Below are 13,283 nucleotides of genomic sequence, written 5' to 3'. Positions count from 1 at the left end.
AAGCATTCTGGAAGGTGATGGAACAGCAGGAGGACACAGTTGACTGGATTTCAACTGCCGCAGTTTTCTCGCGCTCCCCTACAAGAGGGAAATCAGCTGGAGGAGGAGTGCTTTAACCCCGTACGGCAGCTAATCGTGGTTGCTCAGGATCATGTGAAACCGAGCGAGCATGGTGAGAGAGGGCAGGGGGATTTCTTGAGCAAGGCCAGCTTTCTCGCTTGGCCAGCCAAGCTGGACACCGGCTCTCGAGAGGCTGCAGACCTGACAGTGTTGCCAAGTCAGGGAACTCCCTTAGCAATCACTTATGTGAAAAAGCAGTCTCCAATCCATGCAGGAACAAAGTCGGGGCTGATCAGAAGTTCAGACCTCACAGAAGAAAAAGTATTTCACTACGACAATGCTGAACGACCTTCACGTTTCACTCCAGAGGTAGCTTTCCCCAGGGAGCCTCTGAGCTAGCGCGCAGGACACGACTGAGCTGGGCGCTGAGGTCCTGAGAGCATCCACGTGACGTTGCAGCACAAAGCCAGATGAAAGCAAACGAGGCTTGTGGAAAAGTTACTCCAGCGCTTCTGAACATATATCCACCCCTGCAACTGTAGGGTGCCTGGTCTTTGCGCTCACTTCTGCCTAAAATATTTATGTGCTAATAAAGGTGGAGCCAGAGGAGTCTGAGGTCACTTAGAGAGGTAAGCTCCTCACTGCAACCGAAATAGCTGAGACAGCAAGTAAGCCAGGAATGATCAAGAGCAATTAGAATATGCCTGTACTACATAACATTTACTTGTTATGCTAACAGACTGCAAAAAGCAAAACAAAGGGGTTTTGCTAATTCTTTCCTACTCCATTAGCCTTGCAACCCAGAAAGCGTGTTAAACACCTCTGCTTTGCTCGCTGCTTCCTGTGTGTTCAGTTCAGCTCTCCCTTGTCTCAATAGCTTAAAAGCCTGTTTTCCCCTTTAAAAGCCAACTTGCCTGCCAGGTAGCTTCTCTTAATCTCTCAGTCTTGGCTAGAAGCCTCTCTAGGCTGCTGAAAGAGATAGCTACTTACCCTTTGTTCTTGCAACAAGAAAAACCTCAGCTATCAAATCATTCCAGATGCCTTTGTAGTCTGAGAGACTATAAATGGAAAGAATAAAACCCTCCATGTATCAGTCTAACAGATTAATAGCTACTAAGGCTAGTGGTTCGACCAGCTTTTAACCATGCCACACCTCTCTACAAAGCAAGTGTTCTCCAGACTAGATAGCCATGAGACTTGGCAAGTGGGTCATTGACCTTGGACAACAATCCTTGCATCCTTCCTCGTGTCAGTGGTCAGCCTGAGAAAGGAGTCAGAGACTAAACCGGTGCTTCCAGCTGCAGCTCTTCTCCCACGGCTGGAGGATGGAGGAGGACTCAGGAGCAGAGCCAGCTCAGAAGCTGAGACCTGCAGTATCCAGCCATCCTCTGCGAGCAGGCTGGGCCGGCTAGGACATCCCACCAGGATGGGCAGAAGTGTGTCCATAACGGTCCATGTTGGTCTAGGGCTGTAATTTTCTTTCTCAAGGTTCTCTGCACACTGCAGCGACACACAGCTTGTCAATTCAAGAGATGCACATGGCTCCTGTGAAGGCAACGCTCATTTTTACAAGCCGAGAACAGTTCCCAGAAGTTGCAAACAAAAATAACACCCGAGCTACCAGTTGCTTCAGTGCAAACAAATATTTTTGTAATGAAGGTCCCTGTAGCTTACGTGAAAATGCTTCAAATAGCCTTTTTCAAAGACGTTTGTAGAGAGCATTCGCTGCGGCGAGTGTGAAGCGGCATGTCTCCCCTCCAACACATCCTCACAATGCTGCTTTCTTCCCTGGAAAGCAACCCGCCATCTAGCTATTTACACACCAGAAGGATCTTGGCCCTCCTGGCGTAGACCTCTGCACACCTCTTGTGTGTGAAAACCCTCTCGCGCGTCTTGACAGCAAGAGTCGGGGACGGTCCCAAAAGCACAGAAACCACAGCCAGCTGCAGCAAGCTTTTCACAGCCCGGGAACAGATGTACGGGATCTTCGTTCCTCAAGTAGGGCTGCGAACCGCGTACGGCTCCGACTGCTGTCGCTTTTCAGAAAGCGCCTTCCCGGGAACAATTCTTCGGGTTCAACCGCAGTTCAGCGCGCATCCATTTCTGAGAGCGTCATCCGCTCTCCTGCTGCGCTCTTACTCATCGCCAGGGTCTCCATCATCACGCCGTTCTCCCCGGAGCTGCTCCTTCCCAAGTCACAAGGACACGTGGCTCTTCTCCCTGCCCCTTGGGAAGCGGCTTGCTCTTCTCCAGCAGCTGGAGTGTGCTGTCTGCCCACATCTTACTGCTCCTTTTACAACTGCAAGAGAGTTGTTCTGGTTTCTGCAGCAGGATAGCCTTAGAGAGAGAGTTTAACGGAGTTTCTCTGCTGAGGAGCAAGCCTGCTCCTGGGATAAGCAACAGTGTCCCCATTTCGTGCGAAGAGATAAAGGCTACAGGCACGAGGCTGCTGTAACTCATAGAGATGCAGCAGAATATTCATAGAATCACAGACTGATTTGGGTTGGAAAGGACCTTGAAGACCACCTAGTTCCAACCCCCTGCCCTGGGCAGGGACACCTTCCACCAGAGCAAGTTGCTTCCAGCCCCATCCAGCCTGGCCTTGAGCACTGCCAGGGAGGGGGCAGACACAGATTCTCCGGGCAACTTGTTCCAGTGCCTCACCTCCCTCACAGGGAAGAATTTCTTCCTCATACCTCATCTAGATCTCCCCTGTTTCAGTTTGAAGCTGTTACTCCTTGTCCTATCACTACATGCCCTTGTATTTTACACAGGTACAAAGAAGCTTTTGGAAGTGATCTCAGTCTTTGGCAATCCACCACGCTAGTTCAGTCAGAGCAATCCCAGCTCGCTGAAGCAACAGGTAGATGCTAGTGTCACCGCATGCTGTAGAGAGCTACACCGGGCATCTTTCAACTCCAACATTACACTTTTTATTTCTCCTTGATTTACAACCCCTTTGCAATATGCATTAGGCTAGCAAGGTTCAAGCAGGCAGCATCCATCCAGGTTTGGGATCTGGAGCAGTGGGTTAAGTTTAAGTGTCAAGATATTCCCCACCTCCCAGTGAGTTCCTTCTTGTGTTCAGTTGATATTAGAAGCCTTTGAAGTGTATATGTGCTTGTGGTCCAGGAGAAAGTCTCCAGGGAAGCAATTTGCTACAAATACTCAGCTACTTAAAAATATTTATATATGCTAGGAAAGGATTAGACTTCATTTAGCATTTTCTCTACCTTTAAACCTCATTTAATGCAGCATTAAGCACCAGCTGCAGCAAATTGGTTCTGAAGTTGTAAAGGAGAAATACTCTTGAAACAGCAAGATGGTTCAGTAAGGAGAGAAGACTGATTACTCATTGGTTTATGGACCATGTTTTAGTAATGGAAAACTAAAGGATATCCAAGGTCCTCAGTTCAAAAAATCTTTAGTGACAGGATCCTATTCCCAAACTAGGCAGCATCGCAGACACAGGCATCTAGAAAAGCTTTAAAGGGTCAAAAGAGGAGATAAGGATAGCCTGTCTAACATACTACAGAAGAGGCATTCAGACTGTAGCTTCGTTCCTTCTCATGAGACAAGTTCCACATTCAAAGGAAGAAACATCTTATTTCAACCACTGATGAGTCTGTGCAATAGCCAGAGGGGCTTTCCCAAACCAGCATGGTAAGGGAAGGAGCACCGGGACTGCACCTTGCTCTGCTGCTTGTGAGCAGGAGTGGTCACAACCAGCTTTCTGTGTTGGGAGGGTTTTGGCATGGCTGCCTCAAGATGGATGGGGTCGCATGAGAGGCTGGGAAAGGCCTTAGAGGTGCAGGAACTCCATTAGCGGGAACACTGAACTCCTCTGCTGGCCCAAGCCCTGCCAGCGTGGTCCCAGAAGAGCATCCTTGGGGGATTTCAGAGCTCGGTCCAAATAAGAGCTTGATAATGGAGACCTGCTTCTTTGATGTGCACTGTAAGGTGTGTTCTGGAGGTGCGCCCCAGCTCTGGTACCTACTGGGCAGGGAGCTCCAGGCCCTCTGCAAGTAGGTATCTGCAGGAGATGGAGCTGCTGGAGCCAGCTAACCAAAATCCTGGTGTGCAGACAACTGAAGCTGATCCCTAGCATTCGAAATAGAAGATTCATAGCTATTGCCAGGCAGCTCAAGTCTCTGGAGACTCCTGTTTTCCTACTTCTGCCATCAACCTTTTCAACCATTACCAGAATACACCTCCAGCAGGCAGTTCATACATTAATAGTTTGTAGACTTTTAATAAAATTGTTTTTCACAACAAAAACACAGCATGTGTTTTCGCAGCACTAGGCACCATCAAATATTTACTCTGTTCAAAGAGCCATCAGTGACCTGAACAAAACCATTTTTCAAATACTGAGCAGGAAAATACACTCCAGTCTCTTTGAGCCCAGTTACATCTGGCTCCAAGTTATCTGGCAGATGGGAAGAAAACTGGTTGCAAATGCTTAAAAAATTAAGCTTCTTGCATTTGTGAAGTCTGTAAGTCAGGAAAACACACTCAGAGTGAGGTAAGCAGGGTCCGTTTGTAAAGGCACTCAGTTTTCTAAGGCACTGAGCTAGAAACATGCCCTGGAGAGACATGTAACGTGTTTACACACTGCAAGATGAACTCCTGCTATTCCTTGTTTGGCCACCTTCCTCCCAGCCACAACCTACAGCCTCCCCAGACACACAGCACAGAGCAGCCAGACACTGCAGCCCATCCCCATCTCCCAAGGGTTACAAGAAACGTTCTTTTTTATGATGATAGGCAGAAAACCAGAGGCAAACGTAAACACAGGAGCATTTTCTGAAGCATCCCAGCCCACAGACTGATGAGATATGCCCAGCAGTGTTTGGGTACAGCTGCCCAAGAGGCAGGATTTGCCCGGATTTGTGGAAAACCTGACTTTCTCAGACTTGCTGAGACACCATATCTGAAAGACAGCCCACATCTGGGTCGTCGCCCCCTCAGCCACCACAACTGCGGGTGTCCACAGTGCCTGCTCCAGCCCAGCTGCAGCTCTGCAGCAGGAAGCATCCGACACAGCTCTAGATCTAGGAATGGCCAAACTCTGCTCTCTCTCAAGATGCTCACAGCAGGATATTTTGGATGGGGGTAAATAAGGGATTTGCAGCCACCTATTTTGTGTGGGAAGACTGCTGCCACAAAGACACCCAAATTCCCTTACCAGAGGGTGAGATCTGCAGCATCCCAGAGTACTTCTCAGGTTTCTTGGCACAGGTTGGGGGACCTCAGGTAAGCAGAAAGCCCTCACCTCTGAGCCTGTGCACACACCACCAGTATCCCTTGCTTGCATGCTCCTCCCCCCCAGCATTTCATCAATAGTTAAAGGAGGGAAGCAGCCTCACCCGACCCCAGGCCCGAGCCACCTGGGGCTGTAATCCCCTTCCTCCCCACACCCGGGGCTGTAATCCCCTTCCTCCCCACACCCGGGGATGCTGCAGAGCCAGACCTCCCATCCATGGGCAGCTTTTACACGCATCTCTTCACCACCCCCTGTTGCCCCCTCCCCTCTGGCCAGGGAGAGGCCACACCAACCTGGGCTTCCCCTCAGGGACATTTCATCCGCTTCATGGTGCTCTCCCTATCCAAGAGGCAAATCAACGTCTCTTCCAGTTAATGCGAAGACACCAGACGAGAACAGGCACTGCTTCTCCAAGGCCATTGCCATGAAAACCCCTCAGCTCCATGCAGCAAGGCAGCCCATAACCAGCCACCTCAGAGACAACACACCACCTGCAAACCTCCTTCTGCCCCCACATGCATCCCCTTATATACCCACCCACTTCTCCCAGCAGCCCACTGGTCCCTGCTCCTGGGGAACTACAGCTCCCACAGTGCCTGACCATTAAGGTTTGCAACCCTGATGCCTAGTCTCAAAGAGAAAGAGCTCAAAGCAGGGCTGAGATCAGGGCTTGGGGACCAGGTCCAACCAGCCCAAGCACCTCTTTCTAGGCAGATACGTGATAATTTTACAGAGGTCCCCTATTCCTACCTTCCATATTCCTGCCTTTTCATTGAAAGGGCCTTTAACACATAAAGTGCACCAAGGAGCTTACTGAAGATCTCAGTCACAAAATGGAAAAATCAGGGCTCTGCCAGCTGCAGGGAGGAGTTTGCAGACCCTGGAAATAGGTTTATCGGGTAAGAATTGTTGTTTATGAGCCCTGGGGTGTCAAGTGTGTGCCTCATTGTGGAAAATTGTTTCTACCATTCACTCAGTTCCAGGAACTAAATTTCTGTGGTTCAGGAGAAACTAACTGTGGCAAATCCCTAATGTAAGGAAAGCCAGAAAGCTTTTTCTATGCCTAATTATGCTGTGTTTCTAAACTTTCCCCTATGGCATGCAATATTAGAGTTCTTTTAGCAGCTTTTCCCTAAGAAAACGCTAACAAAGGAGGCATTGTTATAACACTGATGAGTGCTGAAATCACAGTCACTACCCTGGCTCTGGGCCCACCAGCTGGGATGGCTTCTTCCCGTGAGATGCACAGGGCCAGCTTCAGCCTGGTCAGAGGTAATGGGCAGATTTAGAAGAGTTAAATCAGAAACAGTGATGGGAGGACTTGCCGATGGGACAGTAAATGCCTCATGTCCCACAGTGCACGTACCAGCAACCTTTGCACTCACCTCTCCTGCTTGGCCTAAATGAATGGCTCCACCCTCAGAACAGCAAACAGAGGTGAAATCTCAACAAAACCAGGAAACATTTTAGTTGAACAAGAATCACAGAATCACAGAATGTTAGGGGTTGGAAGGGACCTCAAAAGATCATCTAGAATTTACTTGTTCCATCACAAACTCCCCCCAAAGAAGCCCTCCTCTGTCCTCGAGGGTTCATATCAGTTCCACATCTAGCCCTATGTGTGTGCAACATCTGTGTGGCAGCGCTGGGCCATCCATGGGGAGGAGTCACTCCTGTATTGATCACTTTATTGATAGCGTGCAACCCCTACAGGCAGTTCTCTCGTGTCGTAAACAGGATAGCTCTGTTACGTCGGTGGCCTGCTCATCTCCAAAGAGAAAAACTGCTTCCGTGTGGAAAATAAAATATTGCCCATGGGAGACATGTTCAAGAGGTTGGAACAAATTCATTCATGCACCACCAGATCCCTGCAAAATGCCCTGGTTTTATTCTGTGTTGGTGAGCGGACGAATCAAGTGTTTCCTCTGTTCTATTAAACCGTCACTCAGGACAAAATAATGTTACCAGTGTAGCTCGGAAAATGTTATTAAATGCAGCCAGTTAGTCTGTAGATTACATTTTCTGTGTCACGCACAAATAATAACGTTAATGCACAAAACCATCCTGAAGTGTAGTCAGAGAGAAAGGGAGCGTTTCCTACTGCACGGGGGATGACAGGAGATGCGTGCGCAGCCCAGCCAGCTGTTCTCCCTCCAGGGCATCGGGATGCTCTTTGCAGTTTTTCTCACCAAGTTCCCAACAAATTATTTCCCTAGGGAGGATGAGGAAACTGGAGGGACAGAGAGGCGGGTGTGCTGAATGAGCTGGCTGTGCAGAGCCTGGGCCAGTGGTGTGGGGTCTCCAGCTTTTGGTTCATCCTGCTCCTTGGGTAATCTCAGCAATGCCAGGGGTGTCCGAGGGCACCTGAACCCTTTCGGAGTGTTAGCCAACCTTCCACTGCATGCCTCCTGGCACAAGCCTGCTTTAAGAAGAGCTTTCTTGCTACAAAGGCACAGAGCAGGATTTTCAAAAGCAGCTACAAATTCCTGCACCCAGTTCAGTGGGATTTTGGGATGCAAACCCCTCCGTTCAGAGCCTTTGCAGGTCAGCCTCCCCCAAGCAGCCGTCTGCAGCAGCAGAGGCAAATCGAGAAGCGTGCTAGCAGGAATATCCCCCCCCAAGATTTGCTCTTGAGCTCCTGCTCAGGCTGAAGCTGTTTTGACCTTCGCTAGCGGAGAGCATCCATGGGGAGCTTGTCCTTGTGCGCGTAGGAAGGACCACAGCCCTGACCTGGGCAAGAGCGATTTGCACTGCCACCTTGCACGGTGAGCACCTGAGCACCTCAGTCTGCAGCTGGAGGCTAGAGAAGAGGCTAGAGCCCAACTTTCTGCCATAAATCCGTGCTTAAAATACTTTAATGCCAAACAGCGTGATTCAGATCTCTGGCACTTCTGGGGTTCAAGCAGCACTTAGGTAGGATGGAAACATGAAAGTCCATCCCCCCCTGCTCAAGCCCTTTATCTGATCTAGCCCTAAGTGTTAAAAGCTTCAAAGCAGAAATCACTTTTCCACTCTTTCTCCCTCTTTTGATTCAGATCTTTGTTAATATCAGCATGGAAGAGAAATTTGGAATGTTTTCTAAGAGTTTTATCTGCTTTTCAGGCTCACTGGAGTGGGTGAAAAAGGCATTATCACATGCACGTCTCAGGACTGTTTAAATGCATTTATATTTTGGCAGGAGATACGTCTGGAAATTTCTATTTAAATGGTGATTTGAATGGAGTCTGGGTTGAGGAATTCACTGTTTATGAGCAATTTCATTTTTGTGTTTGCTTATATCAGTGCTGCTATTGCTTTTGTTGGAGATCGGAGAAGGCACAACTCTTTTTAATAGCCGTGGTGGGTGAAGGCCGGGGTGGTGGAGGAGATCTGCTTAGTATGAATTCTTCAGGGTTGAGCATCTGCTTTGAGAGACTGGAAAGCAGCTTGGTGTTTGTGGAAACTTCCGAATACTAAAAATTAGGAGGCTTTTATAGCACTTCAGAATAAACATTTCAAATTAACAATCAAGCTGTGTGAAAAAATAAATTCCCCCACCATGCTGCCCTCTCCGATCCTATCAGATCCACTGATATCTCTACTGGGAAATGGCAAGAAAATAAAAAGAGAAAACAAATTTCAGGTCAGCCCCAGGCGTTTTGTTTTAATTGAAAATATTGAAACAAGATGTTTCAGCCTTGTTCATTACTCATTTTTATATGTGTTTGTAACTTCATTCTCAGCTGAGATGAACAACGACTGTTGAAAGAGCAGAAATCCCTCCTGGAAGGTGCTTCCTCTGTCAGGTCCCAACACCCAGATAGTGCCGACAATTCAAGCCTTGGTAGCTTCTTAGAAATGCTGACGGACACGAAAGCCCCTTCCTGGTGATTAAAATATACCTGGTTTATTCCGTGTTTGAGGCAGACAATAAGTACACACAGCGCTTGCTTCGATGGGATGGGGAGAAGCAGAAACCCACCTGCTTATGATGGGGTGTAGACATGTCCAATCGTCCAAAATAAAACTGCTGACATTAAATCATGGCCTCACCCCAAATGGACACGCTTTCTTGCAGAACGACTTGATTTAGTTCATCTCTCCAATAAATAAGTTGGAATAAGCTCCAAGGTTTAACAGGATCACACTGAATGTGCATCTTAAAAGGAGTCCTTGCAAATGTGAGCAGGGACAAGCAGCTTTTCCTTGTCCCTGTGAAGTTCCACCATTTTACAAGGCCAGATCTTGGGGCCCTGGGTTTGAGCTGCTGCTGCTGGCGGGGGGATGAAATGATGCCTGACTGGAGCTGCGAGAGGGAGATCGGTCCATCACGTACCTACACAACTCCAGATGAGCAATTGAAATTCCTCCATTGTACATAATTCACTTACAATTATTTCTAGAAGGGAGGAGGGAGGTGGAAATGTCATTACCCTGCTTAATGACTCAACCACAGAGTCCTCCTGGGCATTTCTCTTTCTTTTTCTTTTTCTTTTTTTTTTTTTTTCAATAAACAAAAATGTGCTTGATTGCGAAATTTAAATATTTGACAACATTTACTTGCAAAGCATTTAGCAGATGACTTTTCAACCTCCTTCTCTATTTCCATTTTAATTTTCTTTGCTGTTTCGGAGAAGCACCAATCCCGCCTTAATGTCCCCTCCTGGCTTCTCCTCCCTGTCTCCCTTCTCCCTCTGCACTGTTTGGAGGGTGCAGGAATGTCCCACACGCGTCTCTGTGTTTTTCCACACTCATTCGCTTATACAAGGTTCTTCACTATAATGAAAGGATTTCCAGGCACATCAGTCAGTTAAAATAATCACAGGCTCCCACCGTCCAACTGTGTGTAGAAAAGGAGAGAAAAACCACTCATGAACTGCTGGGTTGCTCTTAGCACAGACACAATTAACACCTGGATTTCAGACTTTTCTGAAGTCCGTATCCGTTGCCTTCTGTTGCAAACCCGTCAAATGGCAGTGTTTGACTGGGAGGTGTGGGAGGAATACGAAGGACCATGGACCTGAGCCCCTGGTGCCGCATGGTACCCGAGGCAGCGAGCGTGTGTGATGGTCAGCAGGACTGCTGCGACTCCGGAAAACTTCCCTGACTGCGGAGAACTTCCCCTCAATTTTCTTGAGAGTAACTGGGAGCACGTCTGCTGCCTGTCCTAACGACTCGGTCGCAAGATGGTCCAGGCAGGGGTTGGGCTTTTGAAGCACTTGACACCACGGAGTCTCAGTCATGCCCAAGTGCTGTAGGTACTACTTCAGGTGGGATTTAAGGTGCTGCTGTAATAACCCCAAATAACGGCAGTCATGGGGTATTCCTTGACACCCATTTCACATTAAAAAAAAAAAAAAAAAGAGAGAGAAAAAGAAGGCATTGGGTTTCTCTGACTTCTGAGGGCATTTGACTGGAAGGCCTGAAAAGATCATCTGCCCATGTTCATTTGCTTGTGGGACTTGGGAATCGAAATATTGACCAGATCTACATCAGAAACTCGCAGCTGGTGCTCAGTTCTCTGAACAGCTTTGCCATCATCAGTGTTTTCAGCGTATCGCCTGTAGTCTCCACAACTGTATAGCTCTGCTCTCTCCATGGCCAGGTTTACACGTGTTCCCTGTGTCACCGAGCTGTCCCAGAAGAAAAATGCCTGTTCAGTTTGCTGATCTCTACTGAGTTTTACAGGGTGAGCATCTGAGACTCAGCCATGGGGATGTGAATGCAAAATGTGTTAAAAAAAGATAACAGAAAGGGAAGCGGTTGAGGCTTTATTTAATTAATACATTAACGTTTGCTCTTAATATTACTTTTATTAAAAAAGTAGCAGTACAATTCATCCAAAGTCCTTGCCTCTTTTTAGCAGCTGGAGGAGGATGTGTAATAACGCTAGAGGACCTTGGAGGTAGGTCATTTTTGTATTCAAACAAAACGAAGAAAGCAGCAAATGAATTTTTGTGCATTGTGTTCTTTTCTAATCCCTCCAGTTAATTACTTTTGTGGCCAGAGTGGCTTTCACAGAATGGGTTTCACTATCATTTTCAAAGCCGCTGGAGGTGCTCAGCAGTTGTATTCAGGAAAGGTTTATTGGGTATAAAAACAAGCCACAAAATGTCACTTCTTAAAAATGCAACCCTCTTCTTTCCCCTTGGGAAAGGAAACCAGAGAAGGAATATTACTATGAGTAATGGGATGGAATTGGGGTAGGAAAGAAATCATACGGAATATTGAGAATAGCTTTTTAACACTAAGATGTATCAGGCTGAGGAACAACTTCCTGGGGGAGTAATAAATAATCCATTGTCATCATAAGTGCACTTAAGCAGTGCTCGTCTACTGCATGTCTCAGAGGGTTCCAGACAGGACGGAAGCACTATTTCTGTTTTACTGGTGAGGAAACTGAGGAACCAAGGGCTGCCCAAGGTCAGAGCGGGCAATAAACCTGGAATCCTGATAGCCAGAAACCTAGAGATTGAAGTGGTTATCGGCAAGCTAGGTAAGGGCAATGCACAGGGACTGGGAGGTTCTCAGGCAGAGGGACAGTCATTATTCTCCCTAGGCTGTCGAAATATTATACTTGCATTAGCCTGGAGCCAAGAACCCACAAGCAGCAAAGGCTGTGAATACTCAAGGGCCAGTTCAGCAACACCAAGTGCCTTGTGTCACTATCAAAGTCCTGTAAAGCGGCTGCAAAGCCATCGCCCCTATCCGTGTTTCACCTCCGCTGCTCTCTCTTGCTCCGCGTGGGTGCAAACGGCTATACAAGTCATCGGGCTACAAAAAAAGGCTGTGGAAAATCTGCTTCTAAAGGATTATTTATTAACTTTAAATGCGGTCCTCCCACGTCACGACAGAGGTAGAGTGCTCTCCTCCTGAAGGGGTGCATGAAACTCCTGGCCGTGGGGGATCTCAGCGAAAGTCTCTTCTGTGCTAAAGAGCTGGGGACGAATGAAAGGTGCTTCATCTTGAATGGTGCAAAGTCTGGTGTGGGCGTCACAAGATTCATTAGCCTGGCAGCGTTATTGTTATTATAACATCTGCAAATGAGCCTTTTCTCCCCTGAGTCTTCATTTAGGCCAAATGCCCTCAGCCGGCGTGAATCAGCTGCCCGACGTGCTGCCTTCGCACGGCGCTCGCTGTCTGGGGGTTTGTGTGTGGTGACCCCTCAGCCTCATCTCCCGATGGGGACACAGCCAAGATCGGCTCCTCTTCTTCCCCTCATTTTTGTAGCTATGGGAGCATGTAACTCTTCACATTTAAGAGAAGCCTAAAAGTATCCGTGAAGGGGGCATTTATGTCACGAATATATTTTAATCAGAGGTGTCCTTCTGCGGAGTCTTCCTGAACTGGACGTGAATGCGAGGATATTCCAGTTCGTGTGAAGATCCGATGTTCAAGAGCTCCACACCAGCACACAACCATGGTGGGTGTACTGGAAGGTAGTGCTGGAGGCATCTCGAGGTTACTGGAGCCTCTTCTTAATGGAAAAATTGCATGGGAAGGACTGGGAAGGAAAGCAGCGCTTTCAAGGCCTTCGTGGGCACCTGTCGAAAACCCCCAGTTTGGCTACCTGGTAAAAGTCTGCAAAACAGAAGCGAGATGTCCAAACACGGTAAGAATGGGGGAGGTTTTACTGTTGCCTGAAGTTCCCCAAGGCAGCTGAATATCCTCCCACCTCCTCCCATCGCTTTGCTTCTGGCCCCAGCACGTGAATATATTGCTTTGCGCTTGGAGTCAGACTAGGAAAGCAAAGCATTGGCCGTGACTTCTGTGCCGAGCTGCTTCCTCAGCAGCCTTCATTCCCAGTGGCTCTGATCTGGACGGCTTGCAAAGACTGTTTTAAATTTTCACCGTATTTTCATTTGCAGGCTCAGGTTTGGGCTGGGATATTTCTTTTTCTCTGTGCCATTTGAAACTTGCATTGTTGTTATATTGGGAGAAACTTTATCTCCTCACCACAAGCAGGCACTTGGGAACG

Source organism: Leptosomus discolor, chromosome 14, assembly GCF_034619465.1.
Source record: "Leptosomus discolor isolate bLepDis1 chromosome 14, bLepDis1.hap2, whole genome shotgun sequence".
Taxonomy (NCBI): domain Eukaryota; kingdom Metazoa; phylum Chordata; class Aves; order Leptosomiformes; family Leptosomidae; genus Leptosomus; species Leptosomus discolor.
Note: the sequence above shows the minus strand (reverse complement) of the source record.